Below are 24,606 nucleotides of genomic sequence, written 5' to 3'. Positions count from 1 at the left end.
CGACGGCTTCGGCGAGCGAACTTCACTGTTGCTGGCATAAGGCCGTCTACTCGTGCCAAGAAAACCGCGTAGTGAGCGGTATGCAATTCAAAGATACGATTTATTGTTGTGTAATGAAACGGAAAGTGTTTATTATTGCTTTGCAGCACTTTTTAGGGGCGAAGCTCCTTAAGGCGTGGGCTGTGCGTCCCCTGTATGTAGCCACCTCTCGTTTAGTTCTTGCAGTGTCCACAAGATGGCGGTACCGTCTCCTGTATGTAGCCACCTCTCGTTTAGTTCTTCAAGTGTTCACTAGATGGTGGTACCGTCTCTTGTATGTAGCCACTTCTCGTTTAGTTTATGCAGTGTTCACTAGATGGCGGTACTTGCAATTGATGATGAAAAGATGCAAGATGTTATAAACTAGACGGCGGTACTTGTAGTTGATGATGAAAGACGTGAGATGTTATAAAATAGGAATGATGTCACATATGACACGTGTCATTGGTGGAAGGCAATCGTTCGATTTAGTGCGGCGACGTACGCTAGGGGGGAGCATTGTAATAAAATCGAGTGGGCAAAATGTACGGAAGATTCATGGTTTACCAGGTTTTCCTCCGGAGCTTCGCCCACTCATCATCATTCACTGCGTGGATATGGCGGCACTTTTTATATGCACATGCGTAATAAACATTGCGTTATTTCTTGTTGTGCATACGTGACTCGGGCAGGGTCACTTGCACCTATGTAGTCTTTGTCTTTTCCGGTTTTTCGCTATTGGCTGCTTGAGCCCAGCGCTTCCGGGCGATGAGTGAGGGTTTCCAAATGTTGAGAACCAAGCGATCGCGCGAAAACGAGCACGCGACACGTCGCGCGAACACCCTGTTGTGTCGCTCATAGCATCGCATGTTGTTGTGTCGGCGAGCGTCGTCCGACGGCGAGGGCCCGACGACTGAACGCGAGGCACAACGTGCGCCGGCACGCGCCCCCGACACGCGCAGTAGAAGTGAGTTGACCGGAGCCCGCGGAAGCGCAACACTGTGTTTCCCTCTTTTCGTGATGGAGGGACGCCGGACGCGCTGAAACACGCATGCGTCAAACCAGCGCGGCGCACGCCTGCGAGTATATGGCAAAACTAGCGCCTGGCGTCGCAACGCCGGCCTGACACGAGGAAATGAACGCCGGTGAGCACGCGCAGCGCCTCACGTCGAAATGTATTGGCGCCTTGACTGGGGCATGTAGTCATGTTCTCACAAGACACGCATCTCGTGAGTATCATGTTTGCCCCAGTAACATACCTTCGTCATCCATTGACGTCACGTAATACCAAACTTGGCATATGTGAAGCTAGCGAAACAGCCGCGAGCGTATCATGAGTGTGGCATGTAGTCGTGTTGTTAACACGACACGCATGTCGTGATTATCATGTTTGGATGTGTCATTCACGTATGTCGTCCATTTGCGTCGCGTAATACCTAGTTTGTACAACTGAAGCTAGCGAAACGGCCGCGAGAGCATCACGAGTGTAGCATGTAGTCATGTTGTTACTTGACACGCATCTAATGATTATTATGTTTGCACCAGTCACATACATTCATTATTCATTCGGTACCGTAATACCGAATTTGGTATATGTGGCGCTAGCGAAACGGCCGTGAGCGCATCATGAGCGTGGCATGTAGTCATGTTGATACATAACGCGCATCTCGTGATTTTCATGTTAGCGTCTGTCACTTGTGTTCGCAATGCCATCATGTTTTACCATACCAGTTTTACAACATGCTATGTGAATGAAGCCACCACAAAAGCCGCAGGACCTTGAAATATAAATCATGACATTCATGATAAACATGTCATGGTTTTCATGTGATTAGTAGTTAAACATGTTCTTCAGATGGTCATGTTATGACATACTAAGTTTGGTATTGATATCACAATCAAACCGGCCAGCACAGTTAAAGGTCGTAGGCGGCTGGATGGATGGATGGATGGATGGATGAATGGATGGATGGATGGATGGATGGATGGATGGATGGATGGATGGATGGATGGATGGATGGATGGATACGCTAAATGTCGCCGAAGTTTGCTAAGAAATGCTTCACATTTAAAAAAAAGGTAGTTTAGTTGAAACCCCGAACAATAATATGCCATCTTAACTGAGTTGCGCGGAAAAAATTGAAGTACAGAAGAAACACACTTGGTTACAGCGCACGTTAATAATCGAAACTTTATTGGAGAAAACGGACACACATATGCGGTCACGAGAACACGCGCGGGGAAAGAAAATGATTAGATGAGCAGACATATTGAATTAATGATGCGGTTCCAGAAAAGTTACCTCAGCGGCAAGCTACACAACCGAGCGTTGCGCGACACATGAATTACCAGCTTTGTTGATGAGACACGCCTCTTCATTTTTCTGCGTTACCTTGTCCCTGAATCTCGCTTTAACTACCGTATCATCAAACAAGGGTGAGCAGCCGTGCACCGCACGATCTCTAAATGGTGAAAGAAAATCATTAGATGTCTGCGCATCTAATCATTTTTCTTCACCTCACGTGTTCTCATGACCGCATATGTATAAAGTTTCACTTGTTAGTATACGATGTGCCCAGGTGTCTTCCTATAGTACTTCAATTTTTTCGTGCAACTCAGTTAAGATGAATTCATTACCAACTGACTCAGCAGACCGCGCTTCTCAATACTATGTGAGTATAATGTTTTAGAACTCGTTGTGTACCCACTACGCAGTCTTAGGAGAATACGCGCAGTAACGTGTGTGCCTTTTGTAATGGTTGGCTGTCTTTAAACTACAAAGTCACGCTGGTATTAACGTGTTGTCATGCTCGATGGCAATGTACCTTTGTATAATGCAATATTGCTGCGATATTACGTGTTTTGCTGTGAACCTTGTATACACGATGCATGTGTCTGTTAAACACGATAGTTATTTTTCCTGCATCTCGAACCAGATGAAGTTATTCATTCTTTTTAAAGCAGACGCATAGCTGTGAGGTAGATCACTTGCTTGTCATGCAATTTGCCTGCATAGTTTCGGTAATCACTCACATTCGAAAATTTTTATTACTTGTTTGTTTGCATTTTTATCAATTTTCGGTTGCGGACAAGATGATTTTTCAATCATAACCACTGACGCCTACGCCGGAATTTCTACGGAACGAGCTCTTTACCGTTGTTGCGTTAATGATGCATTATTGGTAGAACGGAGAGTGGTTTACGTGTACGAAAGACATATTTTAGCAATCCGTTGGCAAGAAATATCGCTAATAGCCTCCGTTTCCTCAAGACAGAGACTTGTAGACGCCAGTTTTAGAGGTAACGCTATAAGCCGTTTCTAGCCACAATACTTGAACATCACAAGCTTGCATGCATACCAGTCGCTCTTGACCGAACTCTATAACGGCTGACTATCAAGACCTTTAAATTATTAAATGCACACGCAGTTCATACGATCAACAGCAAGCCAATAATTTTTACTCTCTATGAACACTTGATTGGCACGCCAGAAAAGTTCTAATTAAATACACTGAAAAATCTACTTAGGAAACTCAAATTGCGATTGAAGCTTTTTCATGTCATTTATCATTGTCAAGTAGGAATCGATAAAACAAAATATTTACTTGCACCTAACTATGTCTCAGACCACGTTGACCATTGATACAAGATAAGAGCAATCGCATTCAAAACTTACGTACTTCAAAATGATTTTTACCAATACAATCAGAGAATAGAACCAACTGCCTTCTAGCATTGCCTCTACCATCTCAAAAGATTTGTTTTATGCTTTATCAGAATCAGTGTGTTGCATTTTTATTGAGTGTGTTGCAGTTTTATTGGTATATATATTTGTGTTGCAGATTGTGATTGAGGTGACTTTGATTATTTGTTTGGCTGACTATGTATCACTTCTGTAGTCTACTCTTTGTACACGCTCCCCCACTGTAATGCCAATTGGCGCTGTGGGTAATAAAATACATAAATAAATAAATTGTCGATAGATAAGCATGAAATTTAAACATTATGAATGTATATCTTCAGGAAACGTGGACTAACAGTTACATGCGCCCACCAAAAACCAAAAAGTAAGTTGCCAAGTAACAATTTTAGCAGTAATTGCTTGAGAATAACTCGAGATATAATCCGGACAACTTGAACAAGAATGTTGAGAGAAAACGTGCAACCTTTGTTTTGTAAACGATGGTGAGTGCTTGCACACCTTTTAACAAGCAGCAGTATTTCTGTATGTAAAATAATTTGTGGGACTGTAATTTATGCCGGCGACACAAGCTGAATTAATGTAGATGAATCATCTGAATAGCTATATCTAAAGGTATTCATATAAGGCCAGGTTTAACCTCATATGAATGCTTAATATATATAGCCATATATAGATTAATGCCGTATATGGCTTATGCAGCAACGTCCACATTTGAGTAAATGAGGAATTAGGTATATCAGGCTGTATAAGGCCTATATACGGCTATATCATGAATGGGACATCTAAAGTTATACAAGGCTTATATATGGGGATTCCATATAAAGCCTGATATGCCCAAATAATGATGTAGCTATTGACAGAAATTTTTTATATAGGTCCATTTATAGGATTCTCCTAAGGGGTGCCCGTTTCGGCCACAAATATTGAACCAGAGAAATAACAGGCTACTTTTTGAGCGGCCCACACGAGGCAAGTGCACTCCTTTTCATATGCACTGTATGCCTTTTCCCTGCAGTTCAGTTTTCGGTCTATATACAAAACTAGCATTTCTTTACCAGTGCTGTCTTCATGACACAATAGAGCTCACATGCCGCGATCACTAGCGTCACATTGAATGTAAAAGCCCTTAGAAAAGTCGGGCGCCAGGAGAACGGACATTTTGCTTGAGGCTTGTTTCAGCTTGCAAAACGCATTCTCTTTTTTGGAGTCCTGCCCCATCTTAACCACCTCGGACTTTTGAAGTGCGTCAATTAAAGGCCTGGTAATGCTAGAGTACTTTTGCCCGTAATACTCATGGTATTCAGCTAGGCCCAAGGAGGCCCTTATCTCAGATTTTAAGGTGGGTCGTGGATAGTTTACAACGGCGGCGACCTTAGTTTTTGAAGGTCTGTGCCGGCCGCGCATCACAGTTTGTCGCAGGTAAGACATCTCACCGTACTTTAGCTGACACTTAGTAGGTTTCGCGGTAAGACCAACTTCTTTCAACCTGTTCAGCATGGTTCGTAAATGCTCTACATGCTCTCCCCTGCTGTTTGAGAAGATGGCGACATCGTCAAGATAAGGCAGAGCGAACTCAAAGAGGCCATAAAGAACGCGTTTCATTAAGCCTGAAAAACAAAAGGGCGTATTTTTCCACCCAATGCTCAGCTTCATCGGACAATACGTTCCGATTGGAGAAACGAATGCGGCATAGCGGTTAGAAAGCTCTGCAAGTGGGACTTGACAAAACCCTCGCATGAAGTATAACGTGAAAATGTAAAGACTGCGACATAGTTTTTATCCTCTCCTCTAGATTCGGTATCTGGTAAGTTTGGTCTTGAGTTATTGCGTTAAGACGCCGAAAATTGATACGTGGCCTACGATCTTTTCCCGACACTTGAACCAATATTAGAGGGTATGTATAGTGCCTCTCGCTTGGTACTATGACTTTAAAACTCAGCATTGTATCGATCTCCTCTTTTATGATTTGCTTCTGAACAGGGGAATATTCATACGGCTTCCAATAGATTGGTTCCTCCCAGGTTAGCTCGATATCGTGTTCAATCACCATCGTTTTTCCGGGACGGTCCGAAAACATGTCTTTAAACTCAGAAACAATCTTCCTCAAGGCCTCCTTTTGAAATTTACTTGGCCTTGGCTCTAGGTTTAACTCATTCAATATTACATCTGATCTGTTTTCGGTTACATCATTTGAGGTCAGAATTCCTGATACTTCTTCATCTGAAGCATTCAAAAGCAGATACACGACCCCTTGACCTTAAACGCATGGGTTCATCAAGTTATTGCGGTGAATTTTGTTTGGCCACCTTTCTAATTTCAGTTCATATTCGGTGTCGGAAAGCTTCGATAATATTTTAGCGGGTGATTGCCAGTGAACTTCAAGCTTGTTCTTTTTTGGAAGGCTGAAGCAGCATCACCTGACCTCCAACTTCAATGATGCGTTTGTTCGCCGAACAACACTTGTGAAACGTTCACGTGGCTCTCCAAAAGATCTTTTGTTTTTCGAAGCCTGTGAAGGAGGTCGACAACATACGCAAATACATTAAGGTCCTTATGAAGTTACCCCCAGAATTCGCGTAGCATTCGCAATGGTGTTCTTAAACTCCGGCCATATACAAGCTCTGCAGAGCTAAAGCCAGTGCTTCCATGGGGAGCTCATCTCAAAGCGAACGTAGCGGGAGGAATACACGCTTCCCAGTCACCTTAGTGCTCGCAGCAAAGAGCTCTCAGTATCCGTTTTAGAACGGATTGCATAGGCTCTACCGCATTCGATTGCGGGTGTTGGACCGAGTTGTGCACTACTTTTACTCTTCCTTTATCCAAAAAGGTATATGTAAGGCAGCTGATGAAGCCACTATTGTTGTCGCATTGAATATCAGAATAAAAGCCGACTCGTGCGAATATAGAGAGCAGAGCCTCCACGACATGATGAGAATAAACCTTCCCGAGTGGTATCGCTTCTGAAAATTTCGCGTCTGCACAGAGGGCCGTCAGGATGCATCAACAACCTTGCCTTGACTCTGGCAATAGCCCGATGATATAAATTACTAGACGCCGAAAAATTTGTGATGATTGGCACAACCTTCATGGGTGCCTTCCACTCTTCCGTGTATTTCCCCACTCTCTGACAAGCGTCGCAGGAACGCACGAAGTCTTCGGTATCCCTCCAGCATTTCGGCCAATAAAACTTAAGGGAAATTCTGGCCTTGGTCTTCTTTAAGCCGAGGTGCCCTACAAACGCGTTTTCATGTGCCAGTTCCAATAGTTGGCGCCGAAGCTTTTGTGGTACCAAGAACAGATCATACTGCTCATACTCGACAGCTCACACCAACTTGTAGCTGCAGGCGAGAGAGTGGTGTCTTTCTCGCCCAATGGCACCGCGTCGGGTCATCCGCTCACACAGCCAACGCTGCTCACTTCAGCGACGGCAGGCTCGAGTGACAGCCTGAGAGTTTTCTGTTCGAGGCTCAATCGGCTCGCCACTCGGCCGCTTTTGCAGGTAATTATTCACTACATTGAACAAGATCAAGTTCTTGCAAAACCTTCCGCGCTTGCAAACACGCGGGGACCATGTACGCAGAGTAGGAAAATAACGATTTGCCCTTCTCTTTGAGAAACTGTTCAGATTTATTCGAAAAAAGATAAGGAAAACAATCGGGAGTGCGGCAGACACAGCCACTTCGGCGCGAAGCTTAGCAAAAGAGAGAGAGAGAGATAAATAGAGAGGAAAGGCAGGGAGGTTGACCAAGCTTGGCTCGGTTGGCTACCCTACACTTGGAGTGGGGGAAAAGGAGAATAATAGAACAGAAAGAGATAGAAAGGAAGGGGAGTAAGAGCCTTCAATGGAAACCGTAGCGATTGGTAAGCAAGCACTCTGCTCCTCACCGACTTGCCCTATCCACGCGGATTCTTCTGTAAAGTCATCCGATGACACAAATGAAGAATGGGCAATGTCCATGGTTGCCGCTGAGTCTCGAAGTGCTATCACACGTTTTCCCATTGACACTAATTTTCTGGAAATACAGCTTTAGCAGCCGCATGTTCTTTTCATACTGTCGGAATGTTGCAGGACACAGTTTTTGTTTAAATTTACCGCAAGGTCCCCTTCCTTTTTGCAGTTATAGATTATCGACATACGTGACTGAAGCACCCGTGTGGTGTCATTTCGCTGTTTTGAAACCTTACTCAATTTCTGCTATTCCGTTGGCGTCCTTCGTAAGACACGGGTCCTTTCTAAAATCACTATGCGGTGCGGGTTTCCGTTCATTAGGTGTCTTTGAAAAGTCCTGATTTCTTTTACTCTTTTCAATGCACGCTGCCCTACTATGCAAGTTTTCGTGAGTATAGTACTCCTCAGCTAACTCTGCTGTCTTGTTTAACTGTACTCCATCAAGTTTATTCTGCAGCCAGAGCATGATGTAATCCTCCACGCAGTGGTAGAACTGTTCTAATTGAATGCATTCTACCACCCAATCCCGATCTTCATAAACAACTTCACCCTTGAGGCATTCAATTGAGTCCGCTTTAGGCCGGGACGCGAAGTCAATGTGTGACTCATTGCCTTTTTTGCATACCGGAACCTTTGCCAGAAAGCCTCGGGTAACAATTTAAAACGTCTCGAGAGAACGTCCTTAACGTCGTCATAGCTCTCAAACGCTTCCCTCGACAAGCACTTTATCGCGTCGGATACTTCGCCGGTAAGTAGAGCTAACAGGTTCTGTGCCAATAGACCGCTCGATGTCATTTCGTTCACATACGTGTTCAAACTTGACGAGATACTTCGCCGTCGTCGCCTACTACGAACGGTGGCAGTTGGTTCCTGAAATTATGGCCGCTGACCTGAACTGTCGCAGAATCTACTCGAGGCGCCTGAAAACACCGTAAGAGCGCCAATTATACTTGAGGCGCTCTTTTCTTTCACCCTCGCCACGGCGTTCTTGTCTTTCAGCCTTCTCGCGGAGTTCTCTTTTTTCAGCCTCCTTGGGGCCTGCTTTGATATCCACCCAGGCCTCATCGACTTCCTCAGCCGTTACTCCCTCTTTTTTCATGATCTCAATAATCGATTGCTTTTGTTTTGCACAGCTCAGGTTGATGTCAAGTTCCTCATAAGTTTCGATCAGTTCTTTCACTTTAAGGTTCTCCATAGTTCACACTAGCCCCTTCCGGTTTGCCTTTGTTTAAAATCAACCTGCTGTACCTAATATAAGTCTACTAGCAAGGCTTGCTAGCAATTCTAAACACAGCAGTCTGGTGAACTGGGGGAAAACATCAGGCACTCACCGCACCGAGATAGCTGATGCCAGCCGATCTCGAAACTACCTTCCACAGTTGGAAAACGCGCGTGTCTCTCATCTCACGACTGCATCTGCGCAGAGCTGATAGACGGAGCGGACAAGACGAGGGTGAGTCAAGGCAGCATTTATATACACTATATACAGAGGCGTTAGGTATTGGGCACTGCGCCCGACAGCTTAGGGAGCTCGCACTGAGGTGTGACGATGATCCGGGATTTTTTCGGACGCTTTCGCACACTCCTCGTCGCCCCTTTCGGTTCCTTCACAGGCCCTGAGGATTCCTTGCGTCAACCAGTAGTTCGAAGCCTCCAATCAAGAACCGCCGCTGGTCGTGGGATCGAATATCACCCGCGAGCGGGGGACTTCCCTCGTCTTGCGTAGGACGCGCGCCTGAGTTGCCGGTGATTGCGTAAGCTGGTTGTAATCGGACCCTTATGGGAAGGGGCTTGCTACGCGCTGCGTAGCACGCACGAAAGAGCTGCAGGTGATTGCGTCAGCATGGCTCACTCATTGGTTATGACGCTGATTGCATTTGCAGTAGCAATTACGTTCGATTAGCCCTCCAAGGCATAACAATGGACAGATAGATTTCAATTGTAGGTCTTAACCATTATTCGCAATGGAGTCAACTCCCAGTGCTTAAGAAACAAAAATAATGCCTACCAGTCACCACTTGATGTTCGCATTGTTTATTTTACAATTCAGATACTCACTATTCATCTAGGAGCTTTTTTTACAAAAATAGAATGTTTGAATAATGCCGTCCGCACGTTTATCACAGTAGCAGTGGGGAGACGGACAGTCAGAAGGCGGCCCATCAATGCAGGAGCGGCTCTGAAAGAGATGCAAGACCACAAAATCATCTGCCTTTTATTGAAAATATTCACATATATATATATATATATATATATATATATATATATATATATATATATATATATATATATATATATATATATATGAAGTATGAATTATATCGACCATGCCAAAAAATGTATAAGGATATTGTTGTTTGTAATGTATGCGAAGAGAAAACGTACACGAAAACATAACTAGCTGTGGGCAGGGACCGAAAGTACGGCCTTCGAATAACGGGTCCGATGCTCTAGCTAACTCGGTGGGTGTCCCCCCATCCAGTTTATACGGGGTATATACGCGTTAACTACTAACCTGAAACAGGTAGAGTCATCGGTCGCGGACATTCAAACTCGGATTACCAATCTTGAGCAAGAGCTCGGTCGAACTGAGGAATGTGAGCAAAAATTGGAGAAGGTGGAAGAAACATGTCAGAGTACTAACAAGATAATTCTTGAGTTAAGGGCAAAAGTCGATGATCTCGAAAACAGGAGTCGTCGTAATAACGTTGTAGTTTACGGTGTAGAAGAAAGCCACGAGGAGGACTCAAAAGAACTAGAACAGAAAGTAAATGGCGATATCTTCAGAAAAATTCTTGATGTTGAAATCAATTCCATAGGGCGAATGCATCGGATCGGTCAAAGAAACGCGCAGCACCCTCGTCCGGTAATTTTGAAACTGTATAACTACGTTGATAAAACTAAGATTTTGTCATCCTGTTTCAAATTAAAAGGAACCAACATATCTATATCAGAAGACTTTTCTAAAAATATTCGCAATACTCGTACAAATTTATGGCGTTCCAGCGCTGAAGAAAGAAAGACTGGTTCTAAGGTTTCGTTTTATTTCGATAAACTAAAAGTCGATCGCAAACTGTATGTGTGGGACGCACTTCGAAATTGCAGGACAGAGCTATCTCAATCCACGGCGTCTGCGCAACGCGAAAAGTCGACTTATCGCTTCACTCGGGCAACCGCTCATAAACGCGATAATAAGTGACAAGCTAACAAAACGCTTCGGATTATTTCACTCAATGCACGAAGTGTCCTAAATAAAATACCGCTTCTTGAAGATATAATTTCCTCCTACCAACCACACGTTTTGGTGATCACAGAAACCTGGCTGCATTCTGAAGTGCAAGATTCTGAAATAGTGCCATCATCTTACATCCTTATCCGTAGGGACAGAGGATCACGGGGAGGGGGCGTTGCAATAGCGATTAAAAACAATGTTAAATTTACTCGTTCGGATGGTATAGATAATCACGAAAGCGTGTGGTGCAAACTGAACTTTTTTCGTAAGAATATAATTTTGGGAGGTGTTTATCGGCCTCAAAATGGACCCCCAGAATACTTTGAAGCACTCTACGATTACCTGCTACAAAATACAAATTCACGTTCAAACATTTTTATAACTGGGGATCTCAACTTGCCCAGCAATAATTGGCCCAATCTTTCACATGATGGCAAGGACTCTCCAAATGCTGAATCACTGTTGTTAACTGCATTTACTTTTTCTTTGAATCAATTGGTTTCTCTTGCTACCATGATTAATAGTTCTTCTGTACTAGACCTAGCGTTTGCAAGCAGCTCACTCGAAAAATGTTCGGTCGCTGTGAAAGAAGGTATCTCTGATCACAAATTACTCTTTGTAGAGTGTCCAATTTCAGGCTTTCGACCCACTATTAAACAATCCGACTCATTTGTGAGAGACTACAAGCATGCGCTTGATGATGCCGTACTTAATTACATGGCATCCTCATTTCCTTCTTTCAGCGATTTGGTTGACGTTAATGAATTGTGGTCACGTTTTAAAGCTATAGTATTACACTGTGAAAGCAGCTATGTGCCATTTAAAAAGAAACGTATTAACAGAGAATACCCATGGATGAACCGTGATTTGAGTCATATGAAGCGCAAAATCAAACGCTGTTGTAAACGTGTGACAAGAAACGGCTACTAAGTCTAGTACACATTTTTCATGAAAAGATGCATGTAGCAAGAGACCAACTTTTTTCGTCTACTCTGTCTTCCTTCATCACAGACCAACCCAAAAAATTCTGGAATTACCTGTTGAAAGATAAAAAAGCATCACAGAGACAAAAACATCTCACGGAACTACTGATAATGCTGCTGTCAATGCTCAAAGTTTCAACGCCTTTTTTCAGTCCGTATTTACGCGGATGGCCTCACATGCGCACCTGCCAGCTTATATGCTCGTCAAACATATGCCTGAAGTATACTTAAGTAAAGAAGGTATTTTTAGCCTCTTGTGTACATTAGACACAAAGAAATCTCCGGGTCCTGATGATATATCAAACGTTTTGGTAGATATGCAATCTAGGTTTCAGAATATTTGTATAAGATATATGTAACTTCCTTAGAAACTTGTGTGATACCCGATGACTGGCGTCTGCGAGAATAGTCCCAATTCATAAATCTGGCTCACCATTAGAATTAAACAACTATAGGCCAGTTTCCCTTACATCCACAGCTTGTAAGCTACTACAACACATAATATTTAAGGCGATTATGACTCATCTGGTAGACAATAAACTGCTTCAGGACAACCAACACGGATTTAGGTCTGGCCTATCCACTTCAACTCAATTAGCCGAGATCACTCATGACTTTTCAAATTCATTAACTTTAAGGGTCAGATCGATGCAGTGTTTTTATATTTTTCTAAAGCGTTTGATATAGTACCACACGATGATTTAATTACGAAACTGTCAGCTATTGGTGTTGATCAGAACATTGTCCGTTGGGTTGCATGCTATTTGTAATCACGGAAACAATATGTGATGGTCGATGACGGCGTTTCTGACTCATTAGATGTACATTCAGAAGTGCTGCATGGATCTGTGCTTGCACCATTATAGTTTTTAGTGTACATAAATGATATCTATTTCTCAGTTCAATCACCCGTGAAAATCCGACTTTTTGCGGACGATTCTGTTATTTATGCTCACATTGCTGAGCATTCTGATCAAGCAAGACTCAACGATGCATTGCAATCCATCTGCCCCTGGTGTGGTAAGTGGGGCTTGAAGCTCAACGCGTCAAAGACGGCATCCATCACAGTTACGAACAAACAAAACCCATTAGCATTCCAATATACTATTAATAACGCTTATGTTAAAAAGGCTACGCAAGTGAAATATCTGGGTGTCACGCTTACAAGCAATTTGAATTGGGAAACTCATATATATAACATCTGTAGCAATGCGCTAGAGAAGTTAGCATTTTTAAAACGTAAACTGCGTCGCACTTCATCTTTTATAAAACTAATAGCTTACAAAGCGCTTATCAGGCCTAAGTTAGAATATGCAGACCTGGTGTGGGCGCCGTATCAAAAATACTTAATTAAAAAAATAGAGAGGATCCAAAACCTGGCTCTGAGGTTCATTTATTCTAGCTACTCTCGTTTTGCGAGCGTCTCTGCCCTTCACGAAAAGGCAAATCTGAAAAGACTCGCTCATTGTAGAATAGTCTCTCGATTTAAATTCATCTATCAATTGTACCATGGCCACTTCAAAATTCCACCCAATCGCTACATAATCAACCCGTCCGTGCGCTTTGACCGTATTCATCATAATAAAACATTTAGACGACCATTCAGTCATCTCAACGTTCATCAGTACTCATTATTCCCTCATGCTCTTTCATTATGGAACAAGTTACCACAAAAGGTCGTCAATGCGGACACGACACAATCGTTCGCCCATCTCGTCATTGACCTAACACTTGATTTTTAATATGCAATATATTATGTTCCTCATAAGTGCTGAGATGTTTTGTATTTCGGTATGAATGCCATTATTGCTATGTATTATTTACATTTTTCCTGATGTTGGGAATTTCCCTATTTTGTACCAAGTATTGCATTTTCTTATATTTTTATATTCTGTTTTGTCACTGACATTTGTTACCCACTCCTGCTTGGGCCCGAACAGGGCCTGTAGTATTTGTAACTAAATGAATAAATATTTCTTCAATAAACGTGGAAGCGTCAGTCAGTGCCGCCAGTAGCCGTGAGGGTGAGAGTGGAACACTCTGTTGCTGCTTTTTGGCGTAACGTAGCACGTAACGTTATTACGACCTGGTAGCTGACCAATCATCCCCAGTATACTACCCCAAGGCATCAACTGCGCCAGAACGATAGTCTCGCTACGAATGTAGGAGGAAAATTATATATATATATATATATATATATATATATATATATATATATATATATATATATATATATATATATATATATATATACCCGGAAAACTCAACTGCCTCCGAGAAGTAAGCCAGCACGAAATTGGTGAAAAAGATTGATAGCTGGAGACCATGCTTTTTTCTGACTGACTCGTACGTGTACACTGTCCTTTCTTGTTTTTTGTTTCTCTTTTTTTTCCTTTTTTTTCTTCCTTTTTTTTCTTTCTTCCACATGCACATACAAAGTGTTTACGTTCGCCTACCACTTGATGACCATTGAAGGAAAACGGACGAAGATTAAAGGTAAATAGCCGACCGACCCATTAACGGGAAACCCTTCCTTTACACACGCCGCACGCCGACTGACCCATTACGGGGAAACCCTTTCTTTACGCACGCCGTCACGGACCCTCCCGGCACCGCGGCGACAATCTTGGGTGGCCCGACACACGTCGAGAACTGAGCAGCACGTGATATGAACCGTATGTGGACGTACACGGACAGTTGGTTTCGTTCTCAGTGTTGACAGTGGTTCTTCCTCTTTTTTACTATCTTTCGTTACTTTCTTTTTCTTTTTCTTCTCTTTTCTCCCCCTTTTTTGTTTTTTTCCCTTTTTTAGTTCCCTCTCACTCTCGCAAACATCTTTCAAGGTGAGAGGGACGCGGCAGCAACGAAGTTTGGAAGTTCATGTCAGTATAACTCATCCCCTGATGAAGGGAGGACCCCTCCCGAAACTGTTGGGAAATAAATATAATTATCCTTGTTGACAACGCTCCCGTTGTGCCATATCCCATATATATATATATATATATATATATATATATATATATATATATATATATATATATATATATATAGAGAGAGAGAGAGAGAGAGAGAGAGAGAGAGCCTGACTACGTCCAGTGCAGGGCAAAGGCCTCTCTCATGTTCCGTCAGTCAACTCGATCCTGTGTTTGCTGCTGCGATGCACTAAGTGATGCACTAAGAAGACAAAAGGCGGCATGCTCAGTGATGCACTAAGAAGACAAAAGTACCCGCCTCAGATAATTGACGATGCCATTAAACGTGCTAATGAAGTGGACAGGAGCGTGCTCCTCCACTCCAACAAGCCTGCTCAACAGCGACCATCTACAAACCTCATATTAACGTATTCCGCATCAGCACCAAACGTTAACCACATCCTACGAAGGCACCACAACATTCTTATGCAGAGCGACCGTCTCAAAAACATATTTTCGGAATCGCACGTGTAGTCTATCGCCGGTCGAGAAACTTGCACAATATGCTGACTTCATCTGTACTAACTCATCCTGCCTATTCAGGTTGCCACCCTTGTGGCAAACCACGTTGCAAGGTTTGCGTACACATGACCACCTCTATTTCAGCCCACAGTTCGGCGTCAAATTTCACAATGAAAATTAATGGTGATTACGATTGCGATACAAGTAACTGTGTGTACCTACTTGAGTGCTCAGTCTGTAAGCTTCAGTACTTAGGCCACACAGCGACACCATTCAGACTGCGGTTTAATAACCACAAGGCGCATGTCACAACTTTTCCTAACCTACCCCTATCTAAGCACCTGAATGCGACAGGACATTAACTCGATAACCTAACAGCAACCATATTAGAATCTGGTTTTAAGTCTCACCACGAACGGGAAGCACGCGAATCATTTCTCATCTACAAATTTAAAGCACTGTCATTCGGCATTAACGAAAGCGCAGGAAAGCTCACGTTCCTGGGCGCACGTTCAGCAACGGGATCACTATGTCACGGACAAGGCTAAATTCCCTATCACATGTCTGCAGCTTTCATCAGTTTTCAGCCTGTTACATACAATTCTGTTATATTTCGTTCTCATGAATGCCATGTATCTCACTTTTACCAAAGTTTTTTTTTTTCAAATCACCATCGCCACATATTGCTGTTCTCGTTGCTTTACATCTGTTTTTTGTTAATTCTTTTAGCGCATTGTTGCTGGTTGTTTACCTATGTTTCTTGTTAGTTCATCGAGTTGTTTTAACGCAATATTGTTAAATGCATTCGTGGTACATTATCACCCTTGTTATGTTGATCCTTTCCGTGACTGTGAAAAACGCCCTTTTTTGCTGCGCAGACTTCACCGTATGTTATCATTTCGTGATATAGTCTTGTCATTATCACATCGTGCTCTTTCGCATGTTGATTTGTGTGCCACTGTCATATATGTGACATTTGATATTAAATAGGCACGTGTTGGGGGCCCCCAATGTATATAAGCAGCACGTTGACATTTGCAATGTATTCCCTGACGAAGGCCGGACCCCGGCCGAAACGTAGGAGCAATAAAAGTTTTCGCACGTTTGTCCGCTCAAGCCAATTTATATATATATAAATATATATATATATATATATATATATATATATATATATATATATATATATATATATATATATATATATATATATATATCTGTGTGTGTGTCTGTATGTGCAAACAAAAATTGGCACGTGCCGAACAATGGTCATCTACGACATTTTGTTATCATGTGGCCATAAACAGGCAGTTGCCTCAATGACAGGAAAACATAACACGTGGCAACGCGAGAAAGAAGCCAGATGAAGCTCTCGCCTTCCGCAATCAGCACTGTGAGTGCATGGTGCATGGTTATAGTGCATGACATCAAGGTCTGAGCCAGAAGCAAGGAGAAGGTTACGCGATGAATTTCAGAAGCATGTTCAACGATGAAAGGGCACAATCATGCCTAGTGCACTTTCCATATACTACTAACCGAAAAAGAAAAAGGTTCATGCGCACAAGCAAGCACGGTGGGAACCATAAACTGCCCTAAATCTACAAGGAAAGTTTCAATAAACGTTCAGTTGCTATTCGAGTGGTATGTCATCTGTGTTTCTGTCCTCTATCAAGTAGCAAGGTGAAATCCTCTCGCCATGTGCAACCAACGAGCTCATGCAAGCACAATTCTCCTACGTAAACCTCCTACGTGAATCAGCGTGATTTAAGCTGTGGCTTGAACGTAATGGCGGCGTGTGCAATGATCCCCGCAGTTAAACACCACGTGTGCTACAGGCTTCTGTTTCGTTGAAAAATGACGTAAAATGAAGCAGTGGCATATACATCAAACACGATTTCATGGATAGTGGCTCGAGACTCAAACGCGGTATTTACGGCACCACGACAATAGAAATTTGCAAAGGCTCTCCCACCACTTCACCATACTGCGCTTGTAGTAAAAGTTGCCATAGTTTCATCTAGTGCCCTGTAGTTATAGCTTTTGGTGAATAAATTTGCTGGCTAAAGTTTCGTAGAATGAAAATGCTATGAACCATCAGTTAAATGTGTAAGGAATAACATCGTCAGGAACAAGGACGACGGGGCACCGCATTGCGTAGTGGTATGACTCGCTTGTTCGCTTGCCCTCGGGGTGTAGCCCAGAATTAGGAAGCTCTTGTTGCTTTAATTGGTCTGTTATCGATTCTTATACCTCAATAGTTGTTTGATAAGTGTACCAGACAAGATGCCATTTTCTTCGCCTGGGCCAGGGGCTTTCCTTTGGTCTGCTTCTACGGATCCGAAGGAGGTGCCAGTGGAGCTTTTCTTGCGCAATGGCAAACAATTTATTTCAGTGGCTCTAGTTGCGACCGATGGCGGCATCATTCGCATGAAGAAACCGAAAATCATCTAGGTGGAATCATGGTCGGTGACAGCCCATTTCCAGTCTATAATGGAGGTCCATCAGTTCGGCAGAGAAGGCATACTGTGCAAATTTTATGCTCGATGTTTGATGTTTGCATCCCAGTTGGTGGGCGCGTTCATACCTTCACATATAGCATGTACCCGAGGCCTAGTGGCGTCGATATCCAACATGCCGCCCTCTGAAGTACTAGAATTGTTTTCGCCAGCTGGTGTCATTTCAGTGTATCGGTGTGAACGGGTGGGTGATAAGAACAAAATATTAACTGAGTCTGTAATCGTGACCTTTGCGGGTTCAGTCTAACTATCAAAAAATAAGGCTTGACCTTTAAATTACAGAGTAAAACTTCTCTCTTCTAGTCCACTGCAATGTATGAAGTGTTGGTGTTACGGTCACACCATGAAAGGATGAAGGTCTCCGGTCAGGTGTAAGGTATGCGGGGGAAGGTAACAATCCTAGCGAGTGTCAAAGTAATGAAGAAAACTGTTACCCATGTAACGAAGCTCATGCTAACGAAGCTCATGCTGCCAAGTTGTTTGGCAAGGGTACATGGACTGCAAATTATAGAGATAGTAGAATGAAGGCGGTGGTCACGGAAGCAGCACTTGAAATACCAGCACGAACACAAGGCTACGCTGGTGTTATAACTCATAATAAGACAACAATGAAAGCTCTCTCTGTCTCTATTGCGGAAGCAATTGAGAAGGCAGTGCAGAAGGCAATGGAGCGCATCGCTGGGAATCTTTGTAAGTGTTTGGCCCAGATTCTCTCCAACCAGATAGCTTGAATGTCTGGTAGAGCGAAAAATAACTTTAGTGCACCACTTCACATTGGTGACTCCTCTGTGATTTCAAAATAGTATGGCTTTGATACGCCACAGCAGGCTACGGAAGCTCCTCACATTCGTGACTCCTCTAAAATTTCAAAGGAGTGTAGCTCTGACACGCCACAGCAAGCTACGGAAGCTGCAGATATAGAAGATGAAGGTAGCGTGTCTCAATTCGAGTTTACCAGGAATGAAGTTAAGGACTCAGATGAGATGGAGACGGATCCCCGATCACTAAAGCGCTCGAGATCCCCTTTGTACAAAAAAAGGCATCGCACCTATCAATTCAAAAACCAAAAAGTACTAGAAGAACATCCTGTCTAAAGCCGATTTTCTTAAAGTAAATATTCTAAGCAAGGCTGTCACTGAGGCTATTTTAGGGAAACAATAGGGTCACCTAAAATCCTTCATTGGAATTGCCGATCGATTCACTCTGCAACAAGTGATGTGATATACTTGGCATCGAAATTTTCACCAGATATTATTGCACTACAAGAAACTTGGTTTTTATTGCATGAGTATTTTCAATTAAATATATTCAGATCTTTCCGTCTAGACCGTTCATTGAAATTTGGAGGTTTGGCATTTTTAATAATACTAGAATAAGTCTCAAGGCAAAAATTGGCATAGTAGCTCATGTCACCGAAAAGGGAAATTCTTGCCTTAAAAAGAACCTTACCAGGCTGCATGCATTTTTGGTGGCAAATGTATACTTTCCCAAAGGCGTGATAGATACTCGACGTTTAGACGCTGTAATGGCATCTCTTTATCACAATAATATTCTGGTCGGCGATTTCAATTCTCATCATACGTGTTGGGGTTTCTAAACTGATTGGTGTGGTAAGAGATTTTGGGAGTGGACAGCGAATAAGAACTTGCGTTGTCTGATTTCAGGAACGCCTACTTATATTAGTGGTAGGTCTCATTCAGCCTTAGATCTAAGTTTTGTGATTTCATCACTCACAAGTTTGTCGTGAAATGGTGGGATTGTGCAACCAACAGTGATCGCTTGCCTATATTATTCAAGATCGCTTGCCAAGTTACAATGTCAGGCAGTCAGACTCGAGTATTTATTAATTAAAACAAATTTAGAAAATTGAAATCTACTTTGAGAACTCTTTCTGAAGAGCAGAAGATATGAAAGCCATGATGCTAAATGCACTGATAAAAAGAACTTATAAAAAAGCAGAATTTATTGTTGAATCTGCAAAGAGCAGAACCCGTAGTTCATGGTGGAACTCAGACTCTGCCCGAAATTTCCGACGAAAAAAGGCAGCTTGGAAAAAACTTATGTATAACCAGTGCCCCCAAAACTGGTCTGATAATAAGTATTACGCTGCAAGTTTGAAACGCACAGTCTCTTTAGCTAATGAAGAATATGATAGAAAACGCTATGATTACCTTTCAAAACCTAGCAACAAAAAGGTGCTGTTTAAAATGATGAGATCACGTAAAATGTCGCCATCTCCAAACAATATAGAATTTGAGATTATGTCCTCAGGCGAAACAAAAAGATCGTTTGAAATCATAGCTAAAAGCGTGGAGTGTAGATTTTCATCAACTAAGCGTTACGATCTACAAAAATCAGCGTTAAAAATGGAAGTTCCTAAAGTTACAAAGCAAGAGTTAGCGCAAGTGATACAAGATTTTTCCGCGTCAGCTCCTGGTCCAGGTGGAATTACAGCTGCTGTGATAAAATTATTATTCAAATTATCACTGTGTGACCTGATAAACACTGTAAATTATTCGTTTAAATATGCCTGGATTCCGTATGAGTGAAAGTTAGCTAAGATAGTGCCGATACAAAAAGACAAGGATTCGGATATGCCATAGAAAACATTCGACCCATTTGTCTTACATCTAGTATGGTGAAGCCCATTGAGAGGGTTCTCCTATAAAAGAATTATAATCTGTATGGAGGAAAATTTTATATGAAACTCAAATGAAGTTGGCTTCAGAACAGATTCGTCACTCTGGTGTGCGCATGCAGATTTAGAAAGCCGCATTCAACTTGCTCGCAAAAGAAGACAACACGTGGCACTAGTGACATTGCATATAGCTAAGGTATATAATACGGAACATTCAGCTTTATGAGACATACTAAGGATCCATAATCTCCTATAATATATAATGGCGTAGGTGAGGAAATGTTTGAGGGGAAGAGAGTTTTATTGTTTCAAGGATGATTGAACATCATTAAAATGCAAACAAACTCACGGTATTCCCCAGGGCCCTGTAAGATTGCCAGTTCTATTTATTATATTATTGAGCACAATCACGAATTTCCAAGACGTTTAGGTGCTTGTATATGCCGATGATATTTCATTTTTCACGACACACAGTGACATATATTCTTAATATCAAAATCAACAGAGATATGTGAATATGCTGGAGAGATGGCTTGAGGCAATGTGCATGACCTTAAATGTAAATAAGAGTGCAGTATTGATATTTCCGTTAGTAGATCTCATCTCAAATTCAATATGTTACAAACAATAGCCCAGTCCGCAGGTGGAATCTCTTAAATCTTTGGGAATAATTTATAATGCCAACCTAAACTGGACTCGCCACATAGAAATTACGGCATCTGAAGCACAACATGCTTTAGAAATTCTTTGCAGGCTGAGCAGCCGTCGATATTGTCTACGCAGAAGCACAATGGTGATGATATATAAAATGTATATGTGAGCAATACTAGAATATGTGTGTGTATTCTTTTCAGGTGGCTTTGCTTACAAAATAAAGCCTCTGCTTATGCTAGAACGAAAAGCCTGGAGATTGTCTAGGGCTTCCTAGGTCTGTAACAAACATTGTTTTGTGTCAGGATGCACGATTGCCTACATTGCCTTGTCGTTTCCATATCCTTACGGTTCAGGCATTTCTGAAATTTTATAGCTATGCGCCAGGAATACCTGAATAAGCTTTTATGAATGACCCAGACACATTTTTTCTTGCCCATTGGCCACGGTTTCGAACACCTCAGATTGCTTTTGTCCAGAAACAACTAGATAGGATAAATGTAAAAATTCGAGATATGATTCCAGTGCAGGTTACAAATTAGAATCTACAAGTAGAATATGATGAGATTTTCCCCTCTAAGTCCAAATTACATTCATATAAGGTCTTGAATAGCCGACTGCAGTATTATCTTGCGCACGCAGAAACGAATAATATTATAGCCAGAGATGCTTCAGTAATGGATGAAAAGAGAGGTGTAGGTATATAATCCCATTGGCTTGACTGTTCTTTTTTGTTAAGAATACTTGATTTCACCCCTGTTTATGAAGGTGAGCTGTTGGCAATAGTTCTAGCGCTGCGAAAGCTACCTTTGAATGTCTCTAACGTGATCATAATCACGAATTCTTTGTCAGTATGTATGTCGATTACGGAGTTGACAAAATCTATGTCCTTAAACAAGCTCCTTATTTTGGACCCTCCTCAGCTGCAACTACTGAAATTAGTACGGGTACCTGGTCATTCCAGCTTAGAAGTAAATGAAATCACCGACTCACTAGCACGAGCCGCATGGGAAGGTCCAGTACTATCAGTCCTTCCCGAAGTGGTCACAATAACTGAGACAAGATACAGAAAACTTTCGCTTCGCGCAGACGCTGTAAAAGCAATGACGTCGACACCAGAATTTACTCACTTAAGATTTTCGGGGGAAATCTATTTGTGTCCTACAAGACAGTTAGAAGCCATAATAACCATATTTCAATGTCATGTCTTCCCATTCAATTTTTATTCACATAGGTCTGGTCTGGCGATATCACCCCTCTGCAACTTCTGTTCAGAATCATAAACAATAGAGCACTAATTTTTATCATGTCACCAATACAAATCACCCCGCCGTGGTGTTCTAGTGGCTAAGATACTCGGCTGCTGACCCGCAGGTCGCGGGTTCGAATCCCGGCTGTGGCGGCTGCATTTCCGATGGAGGCGGAAATGTTGTAGGCCCATGTGCTCAGATTTGGGTGCATGTTAAAGAACCCCAGGTGCTCGAAATTTGCGGAGCCCTCCACTACGGGGTTTCTCATAATCATATGGTGGTTTTGGGACGTTAAACCCCATATATCAATCAATCAATCACCAATACAAATTGCTCAGAAAAAGACTTTTAGTAACCCCATTCACAAGCCTGGGACTGAACTTCACAATAGAAAATATACTTTCCTTCAATGCTTCGGATCTGGGCTTCAGCCACGAGAACGTTTTTGATGCAGTTCTCAATTACCTTAATGAAACTACAGGAATTAGGCTTTTAATTGGGTGAGTATTATTCCTGCAAAAATAGTTCAACAGGAGCTTTGTTTAACCACGCTCATTCCTACTAAAGATAATGAATGCGTTGTCTGATCTGAACGAGGGACAAACCAATATGGCACTCATTTCCATCTACCCAGGGTGTCTTTTCCTTTCTTCTTTTTTATGGGGGGGGGGGTTGATATAGAATATAGAAAAGGTATCACTGAATTAAGCCATCGATTCTCGGCCGATACCCCTGAGTGGGTATGAGCCATGGCTGTGGATTCATCATCATCATCATCAGTAGCATTGCCAACGCGTGGCTCTCTCGGCTCGTGCTCCGTTTCGCTGCTGTGCCGGTCTCTGGACGGTTCTTCACGCGGCCTCACCGCTGCCCTAACGACTAATAAACCTCTTCACATTTGGTGGAGGGTGCTGTTTATCCCAGTCGCCACACCCTCGAGCTGTGAAGGCGCACGCTACCGCTCGTCATGACTGACAATGCCAACCCATCGGCACCTTTACCCGAGTTCGTCAACTGTCCTGGCCATCCTAGGCTACGAGGCAAGAAGGTCTTCAGCGGTGCAGATGGAACCGACGTGGAATACTGGCTTGAGCACTACGAACTGGTGAGCACTAATAACAAGTGGGATGAAGCCGACAAGCTGGGCCACGTCAAATTTCATTTCAACGGCGTCATCGAATCGTGGTATAATAACCAAAAACATCTCCACGTGTAGCCTTCCTGCGCAACGTAGAAGGTTCGTGGGACAATCTACAGGAGGACCTGGGTAGCGACCATTTCTTCACGGAAATAAACGTACACATTACTCAACCCCTGCTAAGAAAATACACGTACGTTGATTGGGATATGTTTCGCCAGATCAGAAACTATGAAGACAGGCCTAGAGAAACATTCGACAACCTTGTGAGCAATCTGAAAGAGGCGGTTAACAAGGCAACTAAAGAAATCTCCGTGAAGTTGGAGGTACCTGCAATGGACTCTAGGCTAGCACATCTCCTGGAGGCCAAGAACGCACTTCGTGACAGATGGAAGAAACAAAAGCTGAACCGGCGGCTCAGAGCCAAGATATCCCAACTCAACAAGGACATAGAACAACATACCAAGAAACTCGCTGCACAGCAATGGGATGAGGTCTGCAATTCAGCAGACGACAAAATGCGCAAAGAAAGCATAGTCGCCACTAAAGGATCTGTTCACTGACAGCACCAAATCATCCAAAAGCAGCGTGCGGTTGAAAATGGAGAGACTCGTCTACATGAACACATCGGAAGGCTGCGATCTACAAACCTTTGCTGACAAATTGGCGGACATATACTTACCACTTGAAGGAAAATCTATACCGTGTGGCAACCCCACATCTGAATACCAGGAAGCCCCACAGTCATCCTTGAATAGACATTTTGAAGTTGCAGAGATCGTTCATGCCTTGCGGGACCTCAACGGACGGTCAGCGCCCGGCCCAGACGGAATCTCAAACAAGCTTGTTAGAAACCTTGACAACGCAGTGATAGAAGTCCTTACAGTAAAGATCAATCAAGTATGGTCCCATGGCAATGTCCCGGAGGGGTGGAGAACGGCTAAGGTCATACTCATATCCAAACCGGGAAAGCCCCTGGGACCAGAAAACTCGCGCCCGATATCACTTACATCATGCCTTGGGAAATTGGCGGAACATGTCATTCATAATCGAATAAGCGAACACATTGAAGACGATCGAAGGTCTCTTTCGCCACA

General features: G+C 42.8%; 2 long non-coding RNA genes across 2 annotated transcripts in view; both read right to left on the bottom strand.

The window, feature by feature from the left end:
• The window catches only part of LOC142774400 (uncharacterized), an 85,369-nt gene extending 76,250 nt beyond the window's left edge, over nt 1-9,119 (bottom strand). The window contains exon 1 of the long non-coding RNA XR_012886381.1: nt 9,002-9,119. This is a non-coding gene — a long non-coding RNA (uncharacterized LOC142774400). The remainder of the gene's footprint in view (nt 1-9,001) is intronic.
• Nucleotides 9,120-9,688: 569 nt separating this feature from the next.
• LOC142774399 (uncharacterized) overlaps nt 9,689-24,606 on the bottom strand; it is a 59,264-nt gene continuing 44,346 nt past the window's right edge. Inside the window, exon 2 of the long non-coding RNA XR_012886380.1 lies at nt 9,689-9,849. This is a non-coding gene — a long non-coding RNA (uncharacterized LOC142774399). The remainder of the gene's footprint in view (nt 9,850-24,606) is intronic.

This window comes from Rhipicephalus microplus, chromosome 10 (genome assembly GCF_043290135.1).
Source record: "Rhipicephalus microplus isolate Deutch F79 chromosome 10, USDA_Rmic, whole genome shotgun sequence".
Lineage (NCBI taxonomy): Eukaryota > Metazoa > Arthropoda > Arachnida > Ixodida > Ixodidae > Rhipicephalus > Rhipicephalus microplus.
This window is presented reverse-complemented; position numbering and strand designations above follow the sequence as displayed.